Below are 25,656 nucleotides of genomic sequence, written 5' to 3'. Positions count from 1 at the left end.
TCTTAAGTTTCACTGAGCTCCATGAAGCCTCTGGAATCCACACGGGACAGTTCTTACTGCACAATGCAGTGGCCAAGAGACTAGCAGCTCGCTGGCCCACAATGGAGAACTTGAACACCGGACACGAAAGCATTAAGAGCCTGCTTGGGGCAGCGGAGGGGGGCCATGAGACCTCCAGAATATATGATACACTGCTAGACAGCATCACCCAACAAAGCCTTAAGTGTAAGGAAAAGTGGGAACAGGAATTTGGCTTACAGTTTGAGGACAAAGAGTGGGAGGCCATAATGGTATACCACAAGAAGGTATCCAGGAATGCCAAGTTCCAACTCATTCAATTCTACATTACGAACAGAGCGTACCAGCCAGACATCATTTCCAGATTTAGTGGAGCCGTGAGTACGGGATGCCCCAAATGCAACGAACCCCACGCAGTGATGACACATATGTTCTGGGGATGCCCCACCATACAGTCCTTCTGGGCTCAGGTCAAAGCCAAGGTGGCCGAGGCGAACATCACCCTGGAGGTCCACACGCCAAAAGCATGTATCCTCGGCAGATACCCCAGAAGTAAGAAGAATAGACCACTCAATAAACTAAAAGACCTAATGTATATACTGACAAAGAGACGCATCGCCATGAACTGGAAGCGCCCACGGGCCCCCTGCTTGTCAACATGGTGGGAAGACCTTCGCAAATGGACGAATGCCGAAACTGCGGCTTGGGAGATGGCCCAGAGCCAACAAAGACAGGACACCTCAGACGACCTACTACAATGGGTGGCGCGAATTGTTACATTGTTCAACCCTAATGCAGAAGGCTCCTCTGGCGACGACACAAATGACTCGCAACAATCACAGAGCTGAAACTTGTGGTGTATTACGTTTTGGTCCGGACAGTTGGGAAAGGGGGAGGGAGGTGGGGTGGGCGTAACTGTACTGTTGTTTTGTTGAGTAACCACGTTATTGGTACAATGTAAACAATAAAAACAGATTTAAAAAAAAAAAAAGAAAGTATGTGTAGAAGAACGAAACGCGATGTGCTCCGGAGCGCTGACTCCCGTCCGGCGGGTGACCTCATAAAAAGTAACGAGGTAAACTAGACCAAATCTTTGGGCACAAAGAAACAAGGAACGATCTCTGCATTTTTCACCCCCAAACCTCTGAAATTGTTCTGTCAAATGATCAAGGATCGGGTGACAGTGTCAGATAAACTATAACAGTTATAAATGAAACACAATCAATTGCCTCCTGCACGGAAAATCTAGAGACTGAATTCTCTGGTCACGTTCTAACTGTAATTGTACACCAAGCAAATGCCACGATCTTCGGAGCTTGTGTGAGCCTAGAGAATGAGATACTGGCGATTGAGGGCCTGCGCAACAGACTGAGTATGTCACATTGACTCTTCAGAATCCAGGACACTAACAGCTGAACTAGAAGAATCATCACATCCTGAGAACCCAGGAATAGACTCCTCAACAACATCAGAAGATCATTCCTCACTGCCTTTTCACGGAAATAACTCAATTAACAACGATTCAACAGAAGGCAGAACTTCGTCCTTGGCTGCCCTCAACATGGTTTTGCAGTCATTCATCCGCCTCTATGACACTGCGGTACACGAAGTACAACTGAACACACAATCCGTGAATGAAATAAGACTATTACTGACTAAAGAACCTGCTCTAAGTGAATCTCAAACAAGCGAGAAAACTGCTAATCTCGACCTAAGAAACCTCCCACCAAAGACCAGGAGCTAATAGATATACAGGGAAACAAGAGAGGCCATACAGCACCAACAGAAGACAGCCTGAGCAATACCTCCTCACTAGTTGAACCCTCTAAAAAACCCAAAAGGGACAAAACTCATTTGAAAGAGGAAATCAACAAGAAGCGGACACAATAAAATGACAAATATGAGAGGTGAACACAAAACCTGTAATAAGGGGTCTCGCACAGCTGCAGGTAGAAAAGTGGACCTATAAACATAAAAGAGGCGTGGACAATTATAGTGATATTATAAGAACCAATTGGATGATCTTACCATAATCAGGGATGAGGGCGGCACGACAGGTCTCATTGTTTCGGACCTGTCGACGATTTCAATACCATTGATCACGGAATCTTGATGGCGAGGCTAGAGGAGGCAGGATTTTCTGGGGCAGCACTGGATTGGTTTCATGCTGTCTTGACCTCTCGCTCGCAGATAGTTTCCCTTCACCCCTACCACTCTTTCTCCCCCGTTTTCAATTTATATAATTCCGCCTGTTGCTGATCTTGATTCATCTTTTTGGCTTTAGAGTCTTCTCATATGAAGATGACACACAGATGCTGTTTAGACTAGACACTAATCAGGGCGATGTAAGAGATAAACTAAAAAATTGCCTGGAAGCCGTCTGAGTCTGGATGGAGTCAAATTGGCTCAAGATGAAGGGAGGGAAGACAGAGATTCTAATCTTGGGCCCCCCAGTGGCTGCTGATGGATGGTCCTGCATCATTGGGCCCATTACCTAAACCTTCCAACACAGTTTGTAATTTAGGTGTAACCTTTCGGAATCCCTTTTAATGGAGGCGCAGGTCAACTCAGTGTATGGTGCAGGCTTTGTTAAGTTCAAACTGCTAAAGAAAGTAGTCCCGTTTATTTCAGATACATTTTGTGCTCAAGTAGTGGCAGCTTGTGTTAATTGGAGTCTGGATTATTGTAATGCTGTTTACCTGCCACAGCATGCCTTTCTTATGCAGCGCCTGCAGGTGCTACAAAACAGCAGTGCGTTTGGTTACCCACTTGCCAGCCAGTGTAGGAGTAATGAAGGCTAAACAATCTCTCCATTGACTCCCGGTAGAAGCTCGGGTACAGTTTAAGGTGCTTTGCATTAGGCACTGTGCACTCGGTGGAAATGGATGCTTGGCCATCCAGGAGAAAAGAAACCTGTTAGATCTAGCCTGGTGCGTTCTTTGAGATCCTCAAATGCAGCACTCCTTCAGATACCCAAGTACAGGTAAGAACGTTTAGATGGCAGGGCCTTTTCAGTGGCCGGCCCCAGGCTTTGGAATTCGTTGCCCGAAAACTTTTAGAAAAATGGAGGATTTCTTATCCTTCAAAAAGCATCTAAAAATGTTCTCATTAGATAAAGCTCAGAGATACTTACCCCCTTTGACGCCTGGGTTTCGTTTACATCTATCCTGACTATCAGTTGTTTGACAGCCATGAGGCCTTGAGAGACAGAGTGCTATACAAATATATTGATTAATTGATTGATTGAATAATATAATGAGGGTCTGAGAGCAATTACTAGAACTGACAAGATTACATACAAAACTAAAGCAGGACCTACAGCTCCCTAAAAAGACAAAGTCCACACAATGTCTTCTAATCCTGCTACTGATAGTGTATTGAAGAATCAAATGGCCAGTTCCCCCAAACGAGTATGGATACAAAATACTGTGGCTCCTCGGAGCTGGGAACCAAGGAAAATAAAAGCAAAACAGATAGCCAACAAAACAACAGATTAATCACATTTAAGCAGTCAGACCCCCTTAATTGATCTTACCAAAAAGAAACATCTGTTAACGAACAGCCGGAGGTACCAGGATCATCAGGCCAAATTGGAAGATGCATCAGCTCAAGATGTTGGCCCTTTAAAGAAAAAGTTACAACATGAGGAAAGATCAGAAAGTCTTTTTCGGACACAAATACTTTCTAATCTTCAAATTCATACGGAAAAGTGATGATAAAATTCCGCTCAACAGAAGTTGACTGTTAGCACTTCTGTGGTCCATCCAACAACTTAACTCAATCTCATCAGCAGATATCAAGTTTTTTCATTTGTTTGATCATAACCACTTGGGAAAATGTGCTGTACACTTCCATTCATAAATGGTAGAAAAACTCATTGATCAACAGGAAGCAATCTCACTCGAAGGTTTCGAATGGTATTAAGCACGTCAAGCAGATGGACACAACTTATTTCCAGTCAAACCAATGATAACAATCACATGTCATTTCGATTCGGATAACAAGTATGACACTGCCTGTAATTACGAAGATTTGAAGATTTGTTCCCCTCAGTCTCACCCGCCACAGGTCGAAGTCAACCAGGCTTCGCCCAACACATGGAACATCTTTTGTTGAAACTCAAGGGGTCACAATTCCTTTTTCAATAGGGAAACTAACGTGGCATGGGATGAATTCAATCGTGTTCTTCTCCAGGAGACATGGATAACGTTTATACCTGTATGCAATGGCTTTACTGTTGTGTCACAGTTAGCAAACAAGGGTATCAAAGGCAGACCTAAAGGTGGGCTCATTACGGCTGTAAATGTATCTAGTGGGTTAGGAGCGATTGAACTGGAAACAAACAGTAATTCTGTCCAATGATCTTTGTAGTTAAGATAGAAGGAAGCATACACCAGCTCCTCTAATGCTTGTAATTAATGCATATTTCAACCCATTAACCGCCTCTCTTGAGGAGACCTTGAACGATATTGAGGATTTCTTGGTTGGTTGGTTAACGGCAAATCCAAAAGCAGGTGTGGTAGTTGTGGGAGACTTTAGCGGTCTATGTTTGGTTGGAGAGTTTGAATGGGAGGATTTGGAAGACAGGATGATAGCATTGCCTACTGTGTATAAGGCAGGAAAATCAAACAATGGAAGGGTATAGACACAATTTCTCACACAATGGGAATTCATACAATCCAACTTATTAAATGGTGGTGCCCTTAAAGAGGCACCCACATGGCCCATAACCTTTGCATCATCTAGCAATTGTGTCTTTGAACTGCAGCACATCAGACCCCTCGAAATTATTAAAACAAATACTAGTGATCATTCAATTCTCCAAATAGCATTGACCCTTGAAGGGTTCACAAATACTAGAGTATTGAAGTATGAAAAAACATTTGTGGTATTCAATTCTGGAAACAGGGTGCTCCAACAACTCCCAAAACCAGGTGATGTTAATCAACACCTATTGGAGTGGTGGAACTCCCTGAGCAATAGTGATAAATGCGAACATACTTCCCCTGTGAACTTTCCCAAATTATTGTAAAGATTAAAAAAAACAAAGGATAGGATGACGCAAAAACAAACACAATCCGTTTCACCAAAAAACACAGACCTATGACATGACTATCCAAATCCGCAAAATGCTTGGTACGAAAAGCTCTTAGAGATATGACTAGACACTGATATGAAGAAGCACGACAAAGAAAAACAAATATCTTGATTCGACGCCATCAGAGATGGTGCAAACAGTACAAAATACACAAATACATAATGACCAATCAAGATTTGCTGAATAAAATAGTCAATAAAGACACAAGAGCCATTTGGTGGGAATTGAATAATAAAAATCACCAACAGACAGTCGCTCAATCAAGTGCAGTAAGTGAGGTCGATTGGGTAGACTATTTTTCCAGCAAATACAGCACAAACCCAATCGCATCTGTAGGAGTGCATGATAAAAGCAGCAAACCATTATTCCTTAACTTCGATCAGCTAGACATAAAAATGGTAATTGGCAAGCTAGAAAACACCAGAGCAAGTGGCCCTGATGGTATAATCAACAGAATATTGAAGGACAATCCTGTCCTTTGGGCAGATATTTTATTCCATCTATTTAAACATATAAAATCAGATAACAGGTTCCCAGGGTCCTGAACAGAATCACTATTGGTCCCAATTTTTAAAAAGGGAACTCATGCTGGACCATCCTGTTAACGACCAATCTCACGCCTCGACAATTCATCAAGAAGAAATGTTAATTTAGTACTGAAAGATTTAAGGTTGTGGGAGAAAAAGATCAAATTAGTCAGCCCTCTGCAGAGTGGTATTGGTATTGTTTATTTATATAGCGCCTATACACAGGCAAGTGTTTCAAAGCGCTCAAGCTGGGTGGGAACATGGGGAAAAAACAGTCACTCAGAGCTCTTGAAATTCAGAGACGATAATAGTCTGCACAGGCCGAGTAATTGAGTAAAAAAATACATTTAACAGTTTGGGAGACAGCAAATAGGCCTTGCAGCGATTCTGCAGTTTTAACAGTGCAATTATGGGGTGACGACAAGGGAGAACAGACATACGAGCTTCAGGCGTGGTGCGTACGGATCGAGCAAGTGCACAGAGGGTCACGGGGGGGAGGGAGTATCAAGTGCTCCTGGTCGGTTAAGACTGGGGTAAGTGCAGAGAGAGACATTCTCTAGGGTTCATATCACAAGCGCATTGAGTGTGGGTGAGGTGTAGGGCCCTGTGGCAGGTACGAAAGAGGACTGGTGGGGGTCCCGGGGACCAGTGGGACTCTGAGGTACACCCAATGGCCAGTCAGCGTGCTGTAAGGAAGAGGAAGGAGAGAGGGAAATACAGAGAACTGGGTTAGCAGGAAAGAGGGAGAGAGAAGGAAGAGGCGAAGAGGAAAGTCTTGAGGAGTTTCCAGAATTAAGGAGATACGGCTCAAGACGGAGGGCGGCAGGGAGGCTATTCCAGAGCGAGGCACCTGCTGAGGGTAAGGAACTCCCTCCAAATCTATGCATGTATAACCGGCTGACTCGCAGAAGGTTGGAGGTAGATGAGCGGAGCGCTCGTGAGGGACAGCGTTTAGGTAGGCAGCGTTGCAAATAGGTAGGACCCAGGCCCCAGAAAGCCTTGTGAACAATGCAAAGGGTCTTGAATTTGATCCTTGCAGCAACGGGGAGCCAGTGGAGGGATTTCAGCGCTGGAGAGATGCGGTCCCTGGGCTTGAGGCCAAGAATAAGTCTCCCGGTTCTTTTCTGGATGAGTTGCAGAGGGCGCAGGGCAGAAGAAGGGAGGTTGAGGAAGAGGCTGTTGCAATAGTCCAGCCTGGAGATAACCAGGGCTCTGGAGACAGTGAGCCTCTGGGGGAAAGTGAGAAAAGGTAGAGTAACTCTGAGGCGGTGAAGCAGATAGTTACATTGTTAAGAGATGTCTGAAATGTGAGAGGAGAAGGAGAGAGTGGAGCCAAAGATGCCTTGAGGTTTCTTGCTTCGCAGGTGGGTCCAGGAGCAGGGCCAAGGGAGGCCGGCTGGAAAGAGTCGGAGAGAGAAAGCGGGAGCAGGGGTCCCAATGGGAACCATCTCAGGTTTAGTGGTGTTGAGGCAGAGGTTGTTGGCAGCACACCAAGACTGAGTAGCGGACAGGCAGTCAGATATTAGAGAAGAGGAGGAGGCGGCTGAGGGTAGCCTGAAAGATAGTTGCGTGTCATCCATGTAGCACTGGAGGTTAGAGGTGAAAGTGGCAAGAACACGTGCCAGGGCAGCTATATAGACATTGAAGAACCAGGGGGATAGGTTAGGTCCCTGGGGAACGCCACAGGTTAGGAGAGTGAGTGAACGGCTCAGAGTTCCACCTGAGATGAGCAGTCGGAGAAGAAGGAGGCTAACCACACCAGAGCCGGATCTGTGATTCCCAGGGTATCAAGGAATACGTGTGATCAGGATGTCGTGGTTAACTGTGTCGAAGGCAGAGGAGAGGTCGAGGAGGGTGAGGATAGAGGGGGTGTTCGTGTAAAGATTTGGGAGCAGGTCTTCACAGATGTTCAAAAGAGCAGTTTCCATGCCTCTGGATGCTCGAAGGCCAGATTGATGGTCATGGAAGCAACCAATAGATTCAGTGTGGAGGGTCAGCTGAGTGATAGCCGGTTTATCCAAGAAAGGAGTGATGGAGATAGGGCGGTAGATTGCCAGAATGGCGGGGGTCAGCAGAGGTTTTTTTGAACAGAGGGTGCACAAGGGAGTACTTCAGGGCAGTTGCGAAAGCTCTTGTGGAAAAGGAGAGATTGCAGAGATCAGCCAAGGCTGGGGCGAGGGAGTTGATATTGTCTTTAATAGTTTTGGAAGGGCTAGGGCTCACCTGTTTGGATGAAGCCTTCATAGATTGGACTTGTCTGGTGACCTCATCCAGTGTGACGGGCGAAAAAGAAGAGATGGTAAGAGAAGGCGTGGCCAAGGGAGGCTCGGATGTTGGTGTATGCTGTAGTGTGGAAGAGGGGGTGGACAGCATGTCTTGGGTTTTTGTGTGCGAAATGAGCAGCCAATGCTGAACAAAGGTCCTGGGTGGGTGTGACCAAAGAAGAGGTTGCTGCAGGATTGGCCAGATCCATGCATACTTTGAAAAGTTTGGCCGTGTTGTTTGATGCCGCCGCGATGCTGGCTTGAATAAAGACTCTTTTCTTGGTGCGGATGCAGAGTCGACAGTGCCTTTGAAGGAGGCAGCAAGCCAGTTTGTCAGATGGTTCGCCCGACGAATTCCATTTCCGCTCAGCTGCCCTACACTTGCATTTAAGAGCAGCCAGGTGGGAGTCGTACCAAGAGTTGAACTATTTGGAAGGCTTCAGTCGGACCGTCATTACAGGGGCAAGAATGTCAAGCGTTTTGGAGACTGAGGTTAGTGAGGGCTGTGTCAGGGTGGGAGTCAGCCGAAGGGGTGGGTGGAGGAGAGTAGGAGTCGGCAAAGGCAGCCACTGTCAATTTTTCATGGGTATGGGGACTTTGAAGTCAAGTGGATGTGCCGGATGTATTGCTTCAAGAGGAGAAGAGAGCTTCAGGTGCGTTGAGAGAAGAGAGTCGTCAGTCCAAGAGAGGGAGGTAGTGAGAGGGATAGCAAGGGGGATGTCAGTAGAGATGAGAGCATCCAAGGTGAAGCCTGCAGTGTGTGTGGGGACAGAGGGAAGGATAGAGGAGTCAGGCAAGTCCAGGTGAATGTTAAGATCACCCATCAGGAGGAATTGAGAGGAGGAGGAGGGGAGTAGGGAGGACGCCAGGTCAGCCCATTCAGAGAGGAAGAGAGTGGACTGGCCTGGTGGCCGATAGAAGGTGGCCATAATGAGAGAAGATTTAGGGAATAGTGAGAGTCTGCAAACTAGGCATTTGAAGGAGGAGTAGGCCTGAGTAGGGATGATGGACACAGGTATCCATTCTGGGACAATAAACACCACTCCCCCACCTGTCTTCTTAGGCCTGGGCGTAGAGAGGATTTTGTAGCCTTGAGGGAGGAGTGTGTCAAAGTTCATGACCGATTATAGGAAGGGTGTAGGCACAATAATCAGTGGGCTAACATTGAAAGCATGTTTGTCAGATGTTGGAGCCTACTCAGGCCGCTCCTTATATGTTGCAATAGTTGACTTAACATCTGCATTTGATAACATTGACATCTCCAAGTTGTGATACAAATTGCTGAAATGGGATATAGACCCTTCCCTGTGGGCATTGATTCAACTCCTGTATTCAAAGAATTCTAAAAGGGTGAGACCGAATACTGCCGGAAACTATCCAGTGAAATCACATTGAACAAAGGCAAATGACCGGTCTGCGCTCTGGCCCCTACTCTTTTTCATTTCTATCTGGCCGACCTGTGGGGAGGAAATGTACCCATGTGGTCAGGTTTGAAACTGAGGTACATAGCATTTGCCGATGATATCCTCTTAATTGATTACACCCCCGCGGGCCTACAGCGACAAATGAATGGGCTCAACAAATATTTGAAAGAAAACTAATTTCAAATAAACGCTGCAAAATCCTATGTAATGGTTAGTTCTACTAAAAAGAAAGGTAGGGAATACACGTGGGAACTGAACAACTCTGCAATTAAGCGAGTTGATACAATTAGGTAGCTGGGCTACGATATCACAGTAAAAAAAACGAAGTGAAACAGACAGGGTTCGAATTGATGATAAGATCGCCTCCTGCTTGTCATTGCTGAAAATGGTAAAAAGTAAACTATGTGCCTATTCCGTGGCCCTTTTAATTGAGTTCTATAAAGTGAAAATGTTGCCCATTGTGTTGTATGGGTGCAAGCTTATTAACATCTCAAGCACAAAGTTCTTTGACGTATTAGAAGTTAAGATTATAAAACAAGTACTGAGGCTTCCAGTCTCAGTTCCTATAAGCGCAATAAAACTCGAACTGGGTCGAACATCCTGGTGGGCCCAGTACATTACCAGAAGCCTATCTGTGTTCCCTAGCTTATAAAAGTCGGATCAGAATTCTTTGGGGTTTTATCTTAACATCCTAATAAAGCAAAACACCAACCCATATTTGAACAAATTGGAAAAAAGATGCGATAACTTTGCCACAATGATAGATTTGGATGGCTCAGAGACAAATAGTTTTCAAAAACATAATAAAAAGGTTGGATAAGTCAATGGCTCTTTTGAATCGGAGTCACCTAAAACTTTCCAAGGGCAAGTAACTAATGTATCTACTGCTTTCCCATTTAAGACATTATGTAGCCAAATTTCCTATCTCCCATTATCATGAATGGTATTTAAAATTTAGGCTAAATTATTTGCCAACACTAGAGGTGGGGGGCCCAAAGCTGGGAGTAATTCGGGAATTGCAAACATGCAGAATTTGCAAATCCAACTCGATCGAGTCATTATTCCATCTAGTAATAGAGCGCCCAACATTCTTGAGTCACAGGATACGGTATCTGGGACGGTTTATTCATTCACCATCCACAGTGCTGTCAAACGATTTATGGTACTGACTATTGACATCCTCCCAACTGTCACTGCTGATAGTCGCAGTAAAGATACTATTTGAAATCTTTGCAGAAATTGACCAAGTAACTGAGCAAGGAATTTTTGGACCTGGCCAAAGTTATGTAACCCAAGAGTAGAAACTTAAAAGACTATTATGAGGTATACTTAATTATTTTATTTGAGCGTTGGAAATGTAAAATTTCTTTTTGGTTATTTTTGTTGTTTTGATTTTCATTAACTTCTTCTCATGTAGTATGATAAAGTTGAACTGTTTTAATTTGAAGGTAAAAATTGGACAATTGTTTGTGTAAATGTAAAATGTGTATAAAAAAACCACAATAAAAAAAAATAAATTACTGGGAGGGAATTAACTCAGATACCGAAGAATGAATTAACAACCCTAAATAAGGGGAAGCTGAACCCTTCAACGTGACATTTGTAGCAAATACAAGGATTGCACACATTATTAGAATAAGGAAACACAATACCTTACCATCTTATTTAAGTTCCTTACCCGACAGGAAAGTTATAACTATATTTATTTGTTTAAGTTTGAACATATTACAAGTACCCTTGGTATCATGGGTCTACTCCGAGGCATCCCCGAATGTTGGGTGAGAATTGAATTATGGGGTACTAATCTCAGTGAATTACTTTAGAATTCATTTAATTTTATAGATAGATTTTATTGATCCATCATGTCATCTTCAATTGTTTTCTTTTCATTAATGGTTAATTTCTTTCTAATTTAGTGATGAAATGTATTTATTATACTGTTCTAATAATAATGGATGTTATTATTTGTATTGGTATACATATATTTTTGCATGTTGTTTTGTATTGATTGTGCAAGGTTTTATAATCGAAATAACACAGAAGAAATAAAAAGAATTAATTGCATAGCAAATGCCCAGTTGTGTAGACAGAAGCACTCTCTCCCTTTGCAGGTGCATTTCCCTTATCTGGCAGGAGCAAAAAATAAATAGCACTTGTGAACAGCTGTAAAACAGGCCTGCAGGCAATAAATTGGATCTGCTAGAGTGAAATGGTGCTCTGCATTTCAAACCCAGGAAAATATTTTCTTTTAGAAAGATGAATACGATGTTATTGCGAATGCATACGCACACGAAATGCTTTCCTATAACTACGTGATAGATGCTCATGTAACACTATTCTTGCACTCCTGTGGCAGATAGCGCATAATGTATGCCTCTAGACGGCAGTGTCATTTTCACAAGAAAAGTAAGGATTCAGTGCTTGCTCCTGGGCTCCCTTCATCTATGGTCGACTTAAGATCGATGGAAGCATGGCTAAAAATATCAGCGTTTCATTTGCAAATGTTTAACTGACAAAGTAAGTGAAAACCTCATGTGTCTTCACTTAGTTTGCCAAGTAATTAACCAACAAAAGCTTTTGCTTACTGTACATGTAAATGTAGAAGCTAAACACTAAAATACACCTGTTCCCTTTCCTTTAAATATACCAAACATTGAACTTTTATCAGCAAACCAGGTTTATGTAAAATACATTTATGTTCGAAAAGAAGCTAAGTGAATTTACAAAGTATTGTATACATTTTAATTTTATCTTGTGAAAAACCCAAGGACTCCCCCCCTCCCCCATTAACCCCTTTGGTATCCTCTTCGGGGGTGTCTAGGGAGGGTTTATTGCTGCTGGATCCGGACCCGGGGAGTGGACCAGAGAGGGAGGAGGAGTCCCAAGGAGGGACATGGTGTCCCCCTTTCCTTTACACCTCCCTACCCGACATTCCCTCTTCTACCAAACACCATTTTGAATCCTATACCGTGGACCCCTGCCCAATTCCAACAGGTACCAACACAAAATGGAGGCGTAGGAGAACCAGAAAAAGAACAAACATAGCACCCCATATTTTACAACAACAAAATTGTTACCCTTCTCCCGACAATATTTTTCCTCTTTTTTTCTACCACCACTCAAGAATACTACAACTCCCATAATTCCTCCCCACTGTTTTCCCCCAAAACCACTGGGACGAGGAAGAGGCAGTTGGGAGCTATGAAGATTACCCATAGGAACCAATGCACCATGGATTCCTATGGGCAGTCTCCATTTTGTCCCGTTAACAAGGCCAGGCGGTGTCAGGCAGAGCTGGACAACCATTCACACCCAACACATGTTAATTCTCCCAGCCATGATAAAATGGTGAGCACACTTGGAGCGAGCTGGGGATGCTGGAGGAAGCACAGAGGCCAGGAGGAAGGAACTGCAGCTGGAGGAACCCTGGAAGGCCTGGAGAAAGAAGGACTGCCAAAATACTGAGCCTGCGAGTCTGGGGAAGGTTGCAGTATGGCGAGGGAGCTCTGTCTCCAGGGAGCCAAACCAGGGGCAGCTGGGGGGACCTGGCAGTGCTCAAGCCAGAACTCCTCCTCTGGGTCAGATACTAAAGCTGAGGCCTTTGAGGGGCATTTGTTGAGACTGACCTCTGGAAAAATCCTATTTAAAACCTGCAGCTCCCAAAACAACCAGAATGCTGTTTTAGGGGAGCTGGCAAAGTGGGAGAAAAATAAGAACATTGCATTATGGGACTTGAAGTCCAGAGACATTTTTTTATGGTTGAACCTTTTGTGCAAAGCAAGAGGTTCCGGGTCTGGCTGAGCGAAACCTGTGTGAGAAATAAAAGTAGGTTCTAAGCCCTGCTGTGGGAAACCCGCATGAGAAGTAAAGGAAGATCTGAGCCTGGCTGAGGGAGACCTGTGTGAGAAGTAAAGGAGGGTCCGAGCTTGGCTGAGGGAGATCTGTGTGACAAGTCAAGGAGGGGTCCGAGCCTGACCAACGGAGCCCAGGAGAAGTTAAGTGAATGAACTGAGATGTTAAAGATGCCAGCCATCCTCCTGGGTGAACGGAAGAGTTGGGGAGGTGCAGCGGCAGTTGTGGTATCAGCTTTGACTTCAGAATCAAAGCTGCAAAAGACGAAAATGAAGTAACACAGCTGGTGAGCTGATTAAAGCAATGAAAGTCTGGTCTGTGTTGAATGAAACTTGATGGCAACAGTATCCGACTAATGAAAGTTGCGCGTGTGCTGATAAGACGCGAGAGAAAGCAAAACATTATAAAGAACTGTAAATTAAAGATACAAAGTAACAGAGCAGTCCGGCTAAAGAAGATTGCCCAATCGAAGGTCTCTGTAAAATATCTGCCATAAAAGCGGCGGGAAGAGAAACTAAGATGCAGGATTTGAACTATTGTTAGGTTTGATCCCGGAAGAAGGAAACCTGGATGGGAGAGATGTCTTTCAACTGTTAGGTTTGATCCCAGCAGAGGGAAACCTAGATGTGAGAGATATCTTTGAACTTTTAAAATAAGTACTGTGCTCAAAACTACATTTACCAAGAGGCCATGGTGTAGGAGAGTAAAGGTGACGTTTGAGGAAAAAGGTCAAAGTGGTCATGCCGAGGTAAGAGCAAAAGCTTTGCAGTTGTAAAGTCTTCGACAGCGGAAGGAAAGTGAAAGGAGGCTTGAGCCCAACAGAGGGAAGTCTATGAGGGTGTGATTAAAGCTTGGGTAAGTGAACCCCTACAAATTGTGATTGAAAGAATGAGCCCGGCGGAGGGAAACCTGTACTGAATTGTGGTAACCAGAGGAAAAACTTTTGTTGAACCGTGAAAGGCTAAGTGGGCCATGGTGCACGAAACAAACTGCATCCTTGTGTCCAAAGCCAGTGTATCGCAAGGTCCAAGTGTGCCACCTTACCCCGTGCTACAAAATGTGGGGAAGGGAGTCTTACTCAGTCATACTGATATTTCTTTTGAACACCGATTTTTCTTTTTGCATTACACATTCCCTTTACACATGTATTAGAAAGAGGGCAGGCATTAGGTTTATTGGTTAGGCCATTTTAATTTTGACTGAGGACAGACTAGTACTGTATTTTCTTTTGTTTGATGGTCGAGAATACTTCCATCTTATTTATAGGGCAAGATAGTTTTCCAACCCCTTTTCAACCTTCAATAAAGGTTTTTAAACTTGCAGCTCTTGTGTCAGTGTCTACTTGTGATGCCATGCCCCCCTCACAATCCCCAAAATATATGTTTTTCCAAGACTTGCAAATTTCTGGAAATTTTACATTATTAATCCTGTGCCTTACTGTATAGTTCTTACCTTAGCTTAAGTTTCCATTTCTTCAGCAAACCTGACAAATCAGGAGTCCAGAACAGCGAACCGATGGTGAAAAAAACGTATGTTTCATATAGAAAATAGAAATGCTCTTCCTTAAAGTTTTCGGTTAAATGAGGGATTGTACATTGTAAGGGTAGTGGACATAAGGGTGGCATGGTTTTGGTTATAAACGTTTATTTCTCGTATAGAAAAGGTCCTCACTGTCCCTATATGTTAAGAGGGGTTTCCCTGCCTCAAGACTAATACTAAAAGGTCTGTTAGAATGTCAGTCAAATAAATCTCCACCATCCTGTGTCACAACCTACTTCTATCCCGCACACTACAACTAAAAGATAAACTAACAAAGTTCCTTCTTCGGGAGAATGACTCTTCTCCTGCTTCTTGAACAGTGTCCAAAGAATGTTCTCTTACAACAGAAATGCCAGAGGGAATTATTCCCCAGGGGGAATTATTCCCTTCCCCCTGATTTATGGGTTTCACCTAGTCTTTATGAATGGCTTGCTTATCCTGGTGTAGGTTTACACAGTTTCTACTAAAACCAGGTGGGTTGACTCCCGTCACCTTGTGTCTCCAGTACAACTCCCAGCCCAGGACCAAGAGAATACGTCCCTTCTTCCAGTATTACTTGGTACAGTTCACCACAACGCTAGGGGGAATACCTCCAGTCCCCTGGCATCCTTCTTGCAACTCTTAGTTTGGTACCAGGAGAATGCCTCACTTCTCTTGGTATTGCGTGGCAGAGTTCTTTCTCACTCTTGGGGTCCCAGACCCTTCCCTGGTGGACAGTGGTTTCCTCCTTACCACTTCACAGGGGAAGATTTTCTCTGATGCCCTCTTTCTCACTGCTGGGGTTGCAGACCCTTCTGTGGATGTCAGTGGGTTTGTCTCTCCGCTGAGACGAGGAAGATTTCCTCTTATTCCCAAGTTATTCTCTTCAGGGTCCCAGACCCTTCTCTCCTTATGCCCATTAACGTCTTTCCTATTGTGCCAATGAAAAGCCACCTTATCCTCTGTGTCAACCCCTGGATCTCTGGTTCAAATGTAGTTCCGCTTACCTCTTCCAGGGCTCTGATGAGTTACCGGGACTTCCTGGGACCTGGGCACACTTCTCCAGCTCCATGGGCTTCTTTTCTCTACACGTGTGGCTTCGCGCTGTGAGAAACCAAAGGTTTTCTCACCCACTAGTCCTCAGGGGCTTGCCATTCAGGTGGCCAGAATACGCCCATCGTTTTTGGATCCAGTTCCTGGGGTTGGACCAGTGCCAGAGGATCACCTGGGTGAGGGGTCATCGAGGAGTGGGGGTGAGGCAACCGATGGCAAGACGCAGTATTCGCTCCTTTTACGTACCCATTCCCCATCATATCAGGTAGGCTAGCCTGAGACTTCAACTCCCCCAACCCTGTCCTACACGAACACTACAGACTCGCACCCGAGCATTACATTGGACATGTCCCGCTAATCGGGTCAGGCAAAGTCAGGCACTGGACTTTAATTACATGCATCTTGTACCCATTAGCTCTCCCCACAAGGATAAAAGCCGGAAGATAGAGACACACTCTGAGCAAGGTGGAACACGAGAAGGAGCAGTACCTGGGGGGGGCAGGGGGGAGAGGCAAACCTACTGGAGCAGAGCGACTGTCAGAGGGACGACAGAGGGACAAGAGCAAAGGGTAAAGAAACACAGGAGATCCCTTGCCTCCGAAGAGCTGTGAAAAATACAAGGCGGCCAAATCCCTAACAAGAAGATTGCATTGTGTTTCAAGGGGCGCCAATGACCCTCCTGGGTGAACGACAGAGTTGGGGAGGCGAGGCCAAGCCTGTGGTATTAACCTTGACTCGTGAATGAAAAACACAAAGACAAGAAAGGAATGCGCACAGCCGGTGAGTGGGCGAGTGACGTGAAAGGCTGGTGTGGGTTAAGGAAAGATTGAAGTTGCAACAGTATATCTCACAATTGAAGGCTGCACGCGTGTGGACGAGACGCGAAGGAAGGCAGACCTATGGTGAACTTTCAATTACCAATAACTTTGAAGCCGAAGTAGCTGATACAGAGTGGCAGAGTGGTCCGATGAAAGGAAGGAGCCCACTCGAAAGTCTCTGCGAAAGGTGACATTATTTTCTTATAAAGCGACAGAGTGAATGAACTCTAAAAAGATTAATGGTCAAAATTAACCCCGGCAAAAGGGGAAGTGAAAAGGTGAATGTTGATCTTTTGTGCTTATTATACTGAACTACCCAGACCAAGAGACACTTGGGCAAATAACACATGAGTGTGAGCTGAAGTGGAAGTGGTCCTCCAGAGGTCTATAGTGAAAGCCTCACACATTTGAAATTCTTTGACATCAGGTAAAGGTCCGAGGGAGACTTATATGAACATTTTGCTTTGAGAGGTCCGAGCCCGATCGAGGGAAACCTGTGTGAACTTTTTGTTGAAATGTGGATGGCCAAGCAGGCCTCGGTCCACGTTTTGAACTGCCTTTGTTTTGAGAACCTGAGCCAGAGTGTCATCCTATCTACGGGGAACGCCTTTCCCTGTGCTCTCCAACGTGGGGAGGAGAGCTAACTCAGCCACATTTGTTTCTTTGCATTCGAACACTGATTTTCCTTTGCTTTCATATTCCCCTTTACACCATTTTTGTATAAGAAATAGGGCAGGCATTATGCTTTTTTAGTATAGGCCATCTTTGATTTGACAGAGACTGACTAGGACTGTAGGCTATTTATTATTTGATGGTAGAGAATACTCTCAACATGTTTATAGGGCAAAGTAGGAGTTTTTCCAAACTCCAAAAATTGAATAAAGCTTTTACAAACTGTACCTCTTGTGTCAGTGTCATACTTGTGATACCATGCGTCCCTTACATAGGCGTCTTCCTGGCTTTGGGATTTTGTTCCGCTTCCACTAGGTGAGCGGATAACTTCTTCTGTGTTGTCTTGCCGCTCTCTGCTTCTCCCCAGTCGCCGGTCAGCATTCATATCTGCCGCGCCAGAGAATTCGGACGCCGGCTGCTTTCCCCAACAGGACTTGATGCTGCTGTACCTGCCACGACTGTGCTTCTTCTTACGGCTGCGTTCGGCTCCACGTCAGGCTTGACCCATCTGATAATCCTTTCTTCCTTTTGAAACATTGAATCCAGTTCCTCCCATGCAGATTGCGCAAGTCCTTCTTTGTTACTGACTTGAGGCCACCTCGTACCTGTGTTATCACAGTCGATGATCTTTATGTCTCCTGTACTCTTCCTCATCCTAGTACGTTTGGCTTTAGGTCCTATGTTACAACAATACATAGGTTTGCTTTCAATGTAGTGGCTCTGAACATTAAGGCGGGCTAGGGAACGTCGGGCAGTAACAACTTGCAATGGGCTGTACTGCAGGTTATCGCCCTGAGCCTCAGAGGGGGAGTCCCTCCCAATGAGGTCCTCCCGTATTAAAACACCCCTAAGGGGAACATTTACCGTGATTTTTCCGAAGCTGAAATGGTCGAAGGAGAAAAGACAGAAAGTTATTTTACCGAAAATACATTTTGGTTTTCTCTCCCCATAATATTTCAGACTATGCCCTGGCCGCCACACCCTTACTTACCTGTTGGTGGCACACTTGCTGTGTGCCGCCGTCTTCAGCATCCCTCTGATATGCCAGTTCCCTTCACTTGCGTGTATGGGAACCAGTGCCACAGGGTCTGCTTTTCCTTTCTGTTTTTTTACTTTAAGATGGGTGCAACCCCCGCTCACAATACAGTGAAGAAAGGTGCGGGGGACACCCCCGCTGCCCTTCTTCACTGCAATGGTTTGTATAGCATTTTTGTTCTAGACAAGACTTTTGTACAGCGTAAATTCAGTCAAATATGCCATAGGTTTTTTTTTTTTTTCGGTCCTATTGGGTATTTGCAATGGGACTATTGGTAGTGGCCACATCTCCCTAGCTTCATGAAAAAAGGGGCTCAAAAGGTGGAGAGGTAAACTTTGAGATTCAGTGGATAAAAGCTGCAGAAGAGCAGACGGCAGAACTCTTCCGTTTCTTAGTCAATAGCTGGAAGAGGTAAAACGCTCAAGAGTGGATGATCCAGGAAACTGACTAAACGCAGGCCACGTCCCAAAGTCTCAAAGTAGGCAAAGTATCCCAAAGGAGACCTGGGCCCAGACAACAACACTGACACGACAGCATGTCAAACGAGGGGCCTGGAGGCTAGAGCCCTGTTGCTATGTTCATGTTTTCCCCAACAGGCTAGAAAATGCAAGTGCCCCTATATATTGATAAGGGATATAGAATTGAGACATTGGTGTCACGTTCCAGCGACCGCCAAATCACAAATTTGGAATCAAAGGGGAGGAGATACCTCCAGAATATGTCTGAAGAGATCGACCCAACTATACTGTAAAATTTGTGACAGATGAACAACGGGGGAAATGGCAGCTGTGTTAAATCACCCAATTAAGCTCTATGGACTCCAAAAAAAAAAATAACATTCCCACTCGTAATCCAGCAGTAAATACGTCACACTGGGGACCTGATTCTGAGCCCCATTCCCGATGGAACGGCACTTTTTTGATCCATATTATGTGCCTATATGTAGATATATATACAGATACAGAATATGGAGCAAATAAAAGAATCGTTCCATTAAGTAATTACACATGTAGCTCAGAATCGGGCCCAGACTGTTCACAACGGCAACAGTTTGGTGGTAAATACAGTAAAACTTGAAAAGACTGAACGAGATGATACAAGCCATGGAATCCGACTAGAATTTAAGGAAAGAGAGGTGCTATGCAATTCATGGCGCTTGCACAACCTATAGGCAGAAATGATTGCATAAGAGTACAGATAGGGAGAAATGTCATTATGTCACCTGGGGAGGGACACACAGCTTGTAGGTGTTTGGTTATTTGCCCACCCAATGACTGGCCATGCCGATCCATATGGCCATTCCCGCCCAGTTCCTGCCCCTCTCTGCCCAAAACACTTCCTCAGGGGAACTCTGTGCGCTTGTTTTAAACAAGCCTTACAATCGAACATGCACTCAAAGTGCCGGCCATTGTTTTTTAAAGCAGTCTTGTTTGTTTATTTATTTATAATGCGCACCAGACCCAAGGACCCTTAGGAGAGTTAATGAGTTAATTAGAGCTGTAAAGCCGCTACTGGTGTAATACAAATGTTTTATAAAGGTTTGCCTTTAGCCACTCGGTTTATAAGCACTATGCCTGTCCTTCAATGAAATCCTGTTAAAAATAAGCACTGGAAAAATCTACAGTGTTGGCTTCTATATACGCATTAGGCATTTGCCAGGCACAGCTATTAGATGCCCATGTACCATTTTGCAGCAACTACCATCAATGGCCAGTTAATAACACTACGGCAGTGTCTGGCAAGTACCTTCCCATGCCTACACAAAAGCCCAAACTGTTGGCATTGTCAATGCTTGTTAATAATGCTTCATATTTGTTTTTCTAAAAAGGGAAACATTCGCATAAACATACTATCAAAAGGATGGTTTACACACAAAAATGTATAATAAGATTGGGTTCACCACGAACACGTGTGACATCCTGCAGCAGAACAAAGACTTCCCCGTGCGTCCTTCCTGTCCTTTTAAGCATGTTTTCGCGAACAGATGCCAAAAACACACACTGAAACAATTGTAGTTAAGACATATACAATGTACAATAAAGAAAGACCAAACTACTACGAAACAGTGAGAATTCGCATTAAGAGGCATTTGTAAAGACCTGGGTGTTTTTTATTCGGACTCTTGGCACTATAGTGACGGCTAGGTTTACGGTGGCTGGGGTATCACTTTATTTTATTTATTTTTGCAAAGCGTTGATGTCTCAAACCACCCTCTACCACACCATATCGTGCCTGACATTTAAGGCATCTGGACATTGTTGCGATGGCAGACAGGTTAGGAATTGGGCTGGAACAAGACAGAGCTGTGATCCGGCAAAAGGTGTCTTGCCAGAGCGCCGCTCCGTGTAGACCTGTGATTAACATGCAGGTACAGTATTGGGCGTCAGCCCCAGGCAGTGTGAAGACCTGAGAGTGGGTGGATAGTGCAAGGATCTGGTGGTGGGCAAGTCCGTTCCTAGGGGCAGGCACACTGGGCAACGACCCGGGGCACATTTGGGGGCAGGAGGTGCACAGCAGGCAGCATGTGTGAATTCTCCAACCTGGAAGAACAGGGAGGCTTATATTTAACATCGTTAAGTACTTCACTGAACCCGGACATAGGCAGCGAACAAAAGCCTGCCCTGTCCATAGCCATCTTTGATACGATATGATAGTTTTTTTTATAAAACGTCTTGCTTCCAAGGCGAGCACATTGCCCCTGAGCTATCCTCCCGAGACTACCTCCCCATGATGCAGCCATTGGCTTAAAACTCTGCCAAGAGATTTTTAAAGACATCTCCTACCTTCCAAATTAACATGTCTTTGTGAAACTAATCATGCTAAAACAGCGGGAGCATTTCTGCAAAATACTGGCATGCCAGGATGGAGGGCTGGGCATTTATGGTGGGCTCAAACGGCTGTTTTTTTGTTTTTGCTTGTTTAATCAGAAGGGCTAGAGCCTGCAGGAGTAGGCGGTTTGGGGGGAATATAAGGAGAAAGGTATCATAAGGAGGTCGGACATTGGCATTCATTGGTGGTATTTTAGCAGGTGACTAGCCTCATTTTCCTGTTTGTTGGTAGTTTTAGGGCAATCACATGAGTGACGCCATGTCATCTGAACACCACTGGGGTTTCCTTTGAAAAGCATTGTTTTTGGTATGTTAATCCAGTTGAAACAAAAAACTACAACTCCCAGAATGCATTGATCTGTTACACAAAAAAGCCCAGGACTCGAAACGAATGATCAAGAGACATAGGTTATGCTCTTTATTGTGAGGCAAAAAACGGGTTGAGAAAATATGGAAAAAAGCAATATGTGTACACATTATAATTATTGCTGCCCCTTAAGTTTTAGCAAATGTGTCAGGAGTTGGAAAAATGTAAGGCTTGAAGGCGGAGGGGATTGCATTTTACTCACTGTGAAAAAAAAGTATAGATGCGCAACGGTAGAAAAAAATTACTGTAGAAACACTGACAGTTTTAACATACATCTAGTGAAAAGGTTTTCTTTCTTGCTAGTGTAGGTATTTTGTTCCTGAATGCCTAGCATTACAATTGCAACTCCATGTTATCTGCATTTGATAGGTTTTGATAAGATATAGTAATATGAACCCGATTACAAGGATCTCACACCATTGCCAGGAATTCACACAAATGGACAGTTTTGCCATCAGACAACAGCAACTAGCACAGTTTACTAGGAATTTCAATATGCTGGCATTGTATTTGCATATAATTAGGTGATTTTTATAGGACCTTATGTAGATGGGCAACTTGTGTTTTTATTACCCACCTAATCATCGCCCTCAGAATTTCAAACTTATCGCATGGCATTGTCCCTTTCTCAAAAATCAGCATGTTGCACATGAGCTATCCATCCAACCTGTAACTATTTGCCATAAATCAACATTATATGCCCAAGAACTCACCCCTTTACGTAGCGGTGGCCTTATTGTGCCTAAGTACTCATGCCATTTCCTAGATCTTGCCAGTCCATACTTAGGTATTCTAACGATATACCACGTTTCCCCCCTAAATGCTCATGCACTACAACCAAGTATTGTTATACTTGGTGTAGGTTTGCAGATCATATAGCAACATGACTGATCACATCATAACCCATCTCTGTAGGTGTGCAGATCCTACAGCAACATGACTGATCACATCATAACCCATCTATGTAGGTCTGCAGATCCTACACCAGCATGAATGAGCACATCATAACCCATCTATGTAGGTCTGCAGATCCTACAGCAGCATGACTGAGCACACCATAACCCATCTCTGTAGGTGTGCAGATCATATAGCAACATGACTGATCACATCATAACCCATGTCTGTAGGTGTGCAGATCATATAACAACATGACTGGTCACATCATAACCCATCTCTGTAGGTGTGCAGATCCTACAGCAGCATGACTGATCACATCACAACCCATCTCTGTAGGTGTGCAGATCCTACAGCAGCATGACTGATCACATCATAACCCATCTCTGTAGGTGTGCAGATCCTACAGCAGCATGAATGAGCACATCATAACCCATCTATGTAGGTCTGCAGATCCTACAGCAGCATGACTGAGCACACCATAACCCATCTCTGTAGGTGTGCAGATCATATAGCAACATGACTGACCACATCATAACCCATGTCTGTAGGTGTGCAGATCATATAACAACATGACTGATCACATCATAACCCATCTCTGTAGGTGTGCAGATCCTACAGCAGCATGACTGATCACATCACAACCCATCTCTGTAGGTGTGCAGATCCTACAGCAGCATGACTGATCACATCATAACCCATCTCTGTAGGTGTGCAGATCCTACAGCAGCATGACTGATCACATCATAACCAAGCTATGTAGGTCTGCAGATCATACAGCAGCATGACTGAGCACAACATAACCCATCTCTGTAGGTGTGCAGATCATACAGCAGCATGACTGATCACATCATAACCCATCTCTGTAGGTGTGCAGATCATACAACAACATGACTGATCACATCATAACCCATCTCTGTAGGTGTGCAGATCCTACAGCAGCATGACTGATCACATCATAACCCATCTCTGTAGGTGTGCAGATCCTACAGCAGCATGACTGATCACATCATAACCCATCTCTGTAGGTGTGCAGATCATACAGCAGCATGACTGATCACATCATAACCCATCTCTGTAGGTGTGCAGATCCTACAGCAGCATGACTGATCACATCACAACCCATCTCTGTAGGTGTGCAGATCCTACAGCAGCATGACTGATCACATCATAACCCATCTCTGTAGGTCTGCAGATCCTACAGCAGCATGAATGAGCACATCATAACCCATCTATGTAGGTCTGCAGATCCTACAGCAGCATGACTGAGCACACCATAACCCATCTCTGTAGGTGTGCAGATCATACAGCAACATGACTGACCACATCATAACCCATGTCTGTAGGTGTGCAGATCATATAACAACATGACTGATCACATCATAACCCATCTCTGTAGGTGTGCAGATCCTACAGCAGCATGACTGATCACATCACAACCCATCTCTGTAGGTGTGCAGATCCTACAGCAGCATGACTGATCACATCATAACCCATCTCTGTAGGTGTGCAGATCCTACAGCAGCATGACTGATCACATCATAACCAAGCTACGTAGGTCTGCAGATCATACAGTAGCATGACTGAGCACAACATAACCCATCTCTGTAGGTGTGCAGATCATACAGCAGCATGACTGATCACATCATAACCCATCTCTGTAGGTGTGCAGATCATACAACAACATGACTGATCACATCATAACCCATCTCTGTAGGTGTGCAGATCCTACAGCAGCATGACTGATCACATCATAACCCATCTCTGTAGGTGTGCAGATCCTACAGCAGCATGACTGATCACATCACAACCCATCTCTGTAGGTGTGCAGATCATACAGCAGCATGACTGATCACATCACAACCCATCTCTGTAGGTGTGCAGATCCTACAGCAGCATGACTGATCACATCACAACCCATCTCTGTAGGTGTGCAGATCATACAGCAGCATGACTGATCACATCATAACCCATCTCTGTAGGTGTGCAGATCATACAGCAGCATGACTGATCACATCATAACCAAGCAATGTAGGTCTGCAGATCCTACAGCAGCATGACTGATCACATCATAACCCATCTCTGTAGGTGTGCAGATCCTACGGCAGCATGACTGATCACATCACAACCCATCTCTGTAGGTGTGCAGATCATAGGGCAGCATGACTGATCACATCAAAACCAAGCTATGTAGGTCTGCAGATCCTACAGCAGCATTACTGATCACATCATAACCCATCTCTGTAGGTCTGCAGATCCTACAGCAGCATGACTGATCACATCATAACCCATCTCTGTAGGTGTGCAGATCCTACGGCAGCATGACTGATCACATCACAACCCATCTCTGTAGGTGTGCAGATCATAGGGCAGCATGACTGATCACATCAAAACCAAGCTATGTAGGTCTGCAGATCCTACAGCAGCATTACTGATCACATCATAACCCATCTCTGTAGGTCTGCAGATCCTACAGCAGCATGACTGATCACATCATAACCAAGCTATGTAGGTCTGCAGATCCTACAGCAGCATCACTGAGCACATCATAACCCATCTCTGTAGGTGTGCAGATCATACAGCAGCATGACTGAGCACATCATAACCCATCTCTGTAGGTCTGCAGATCATACAGCAGCATGACTGAGCACATCATAGCCCATCTCTGTAGGTGTGCAGATCATACAGCAGCATGACGGATCACATCATAGCCCATCTCTGTAGGTGTGCAGATCATACAGCATCATGACTGATCACATCATAACCCATCTCTGTAGGTGTGCAGATCATACAGCAGCATGACTGATCACATCATAGCCCATCTCTGTAGGTGTGCAGATCATACAGCAGCATGACTGATCACATCATAGCCCATCTCTGTAGGTGTGCAGATCATACAGCAGCATGACTGATCATCTCTGTAGGTGTGCAGATCCTACAGCAGCATGACTGAGCACATCATAACCCATCTATGTAGGTGTGCAGATCCTACAGCAGCATGATTGAGCACATCATAACCCATCTATGTAAGTGTGCAGATCCTACAGCAGCATGACTGAGCACATCATAACCCATCTCTGTAGGTAACCCCTCTCTGTAGGTGTGCAGATCCTACAGCAGCCTGACTGAGCACATCATAACCCATCTATGTAGGTGTGCAGATCCTACAGCAGCATGACTGAGCACATCATAACCCATCTATGTAGGTGTGCAGATCCTACAGCAGCATGACTGAGCACATCATAACCCATCTATGTAAGTGTGCAGATCCTACAGCAGCATGACTG

The 25,656-nt window shown here is 44.7% G+C and overlaps 1 protein-coding gene across 1 annotated transcript in view; it reads right to left on the bottom strand.

The window, feature by feature from the left end:
* Window positions 1-25,656, bottom strand: part of JAK1 (Janus kinase 1) — a 1,055,078-nt gene that overhangs the window by 954,445 nt on the left and 74,977 nt on the right. The window contains exon 2 of the mRNA XM_069641985.1: window positions 3,554-3,639. The gene's annotated coding sequence lies outside the window, so the exon portion shown is untranslated. The remainder of the gene's footprint in view (window positions 1-3,553; window positions 3,640-25,656) is intronic.

Source organism: Ambystoma mexicanum, chromosome 1q, assembly GCF_040938575.1.
Source record: "Ambystoma mexicanum isolate Mex_15411 chromosome 1q, UKY_AmexF1_1, whole genome shotgun sequence".
Taxonomy (NCBI): domain Eukaryota; kingdom Metazoa; phylum Chordata; class Amphibia; order Caudata; family Ambystomatidae; genus Ambystoma; species Ambystoma mexicanum.
Note: the sequence above shows the minus strand (reverse complement) of the source record. Positions and strands in the feature narration are given on the sequence as shown.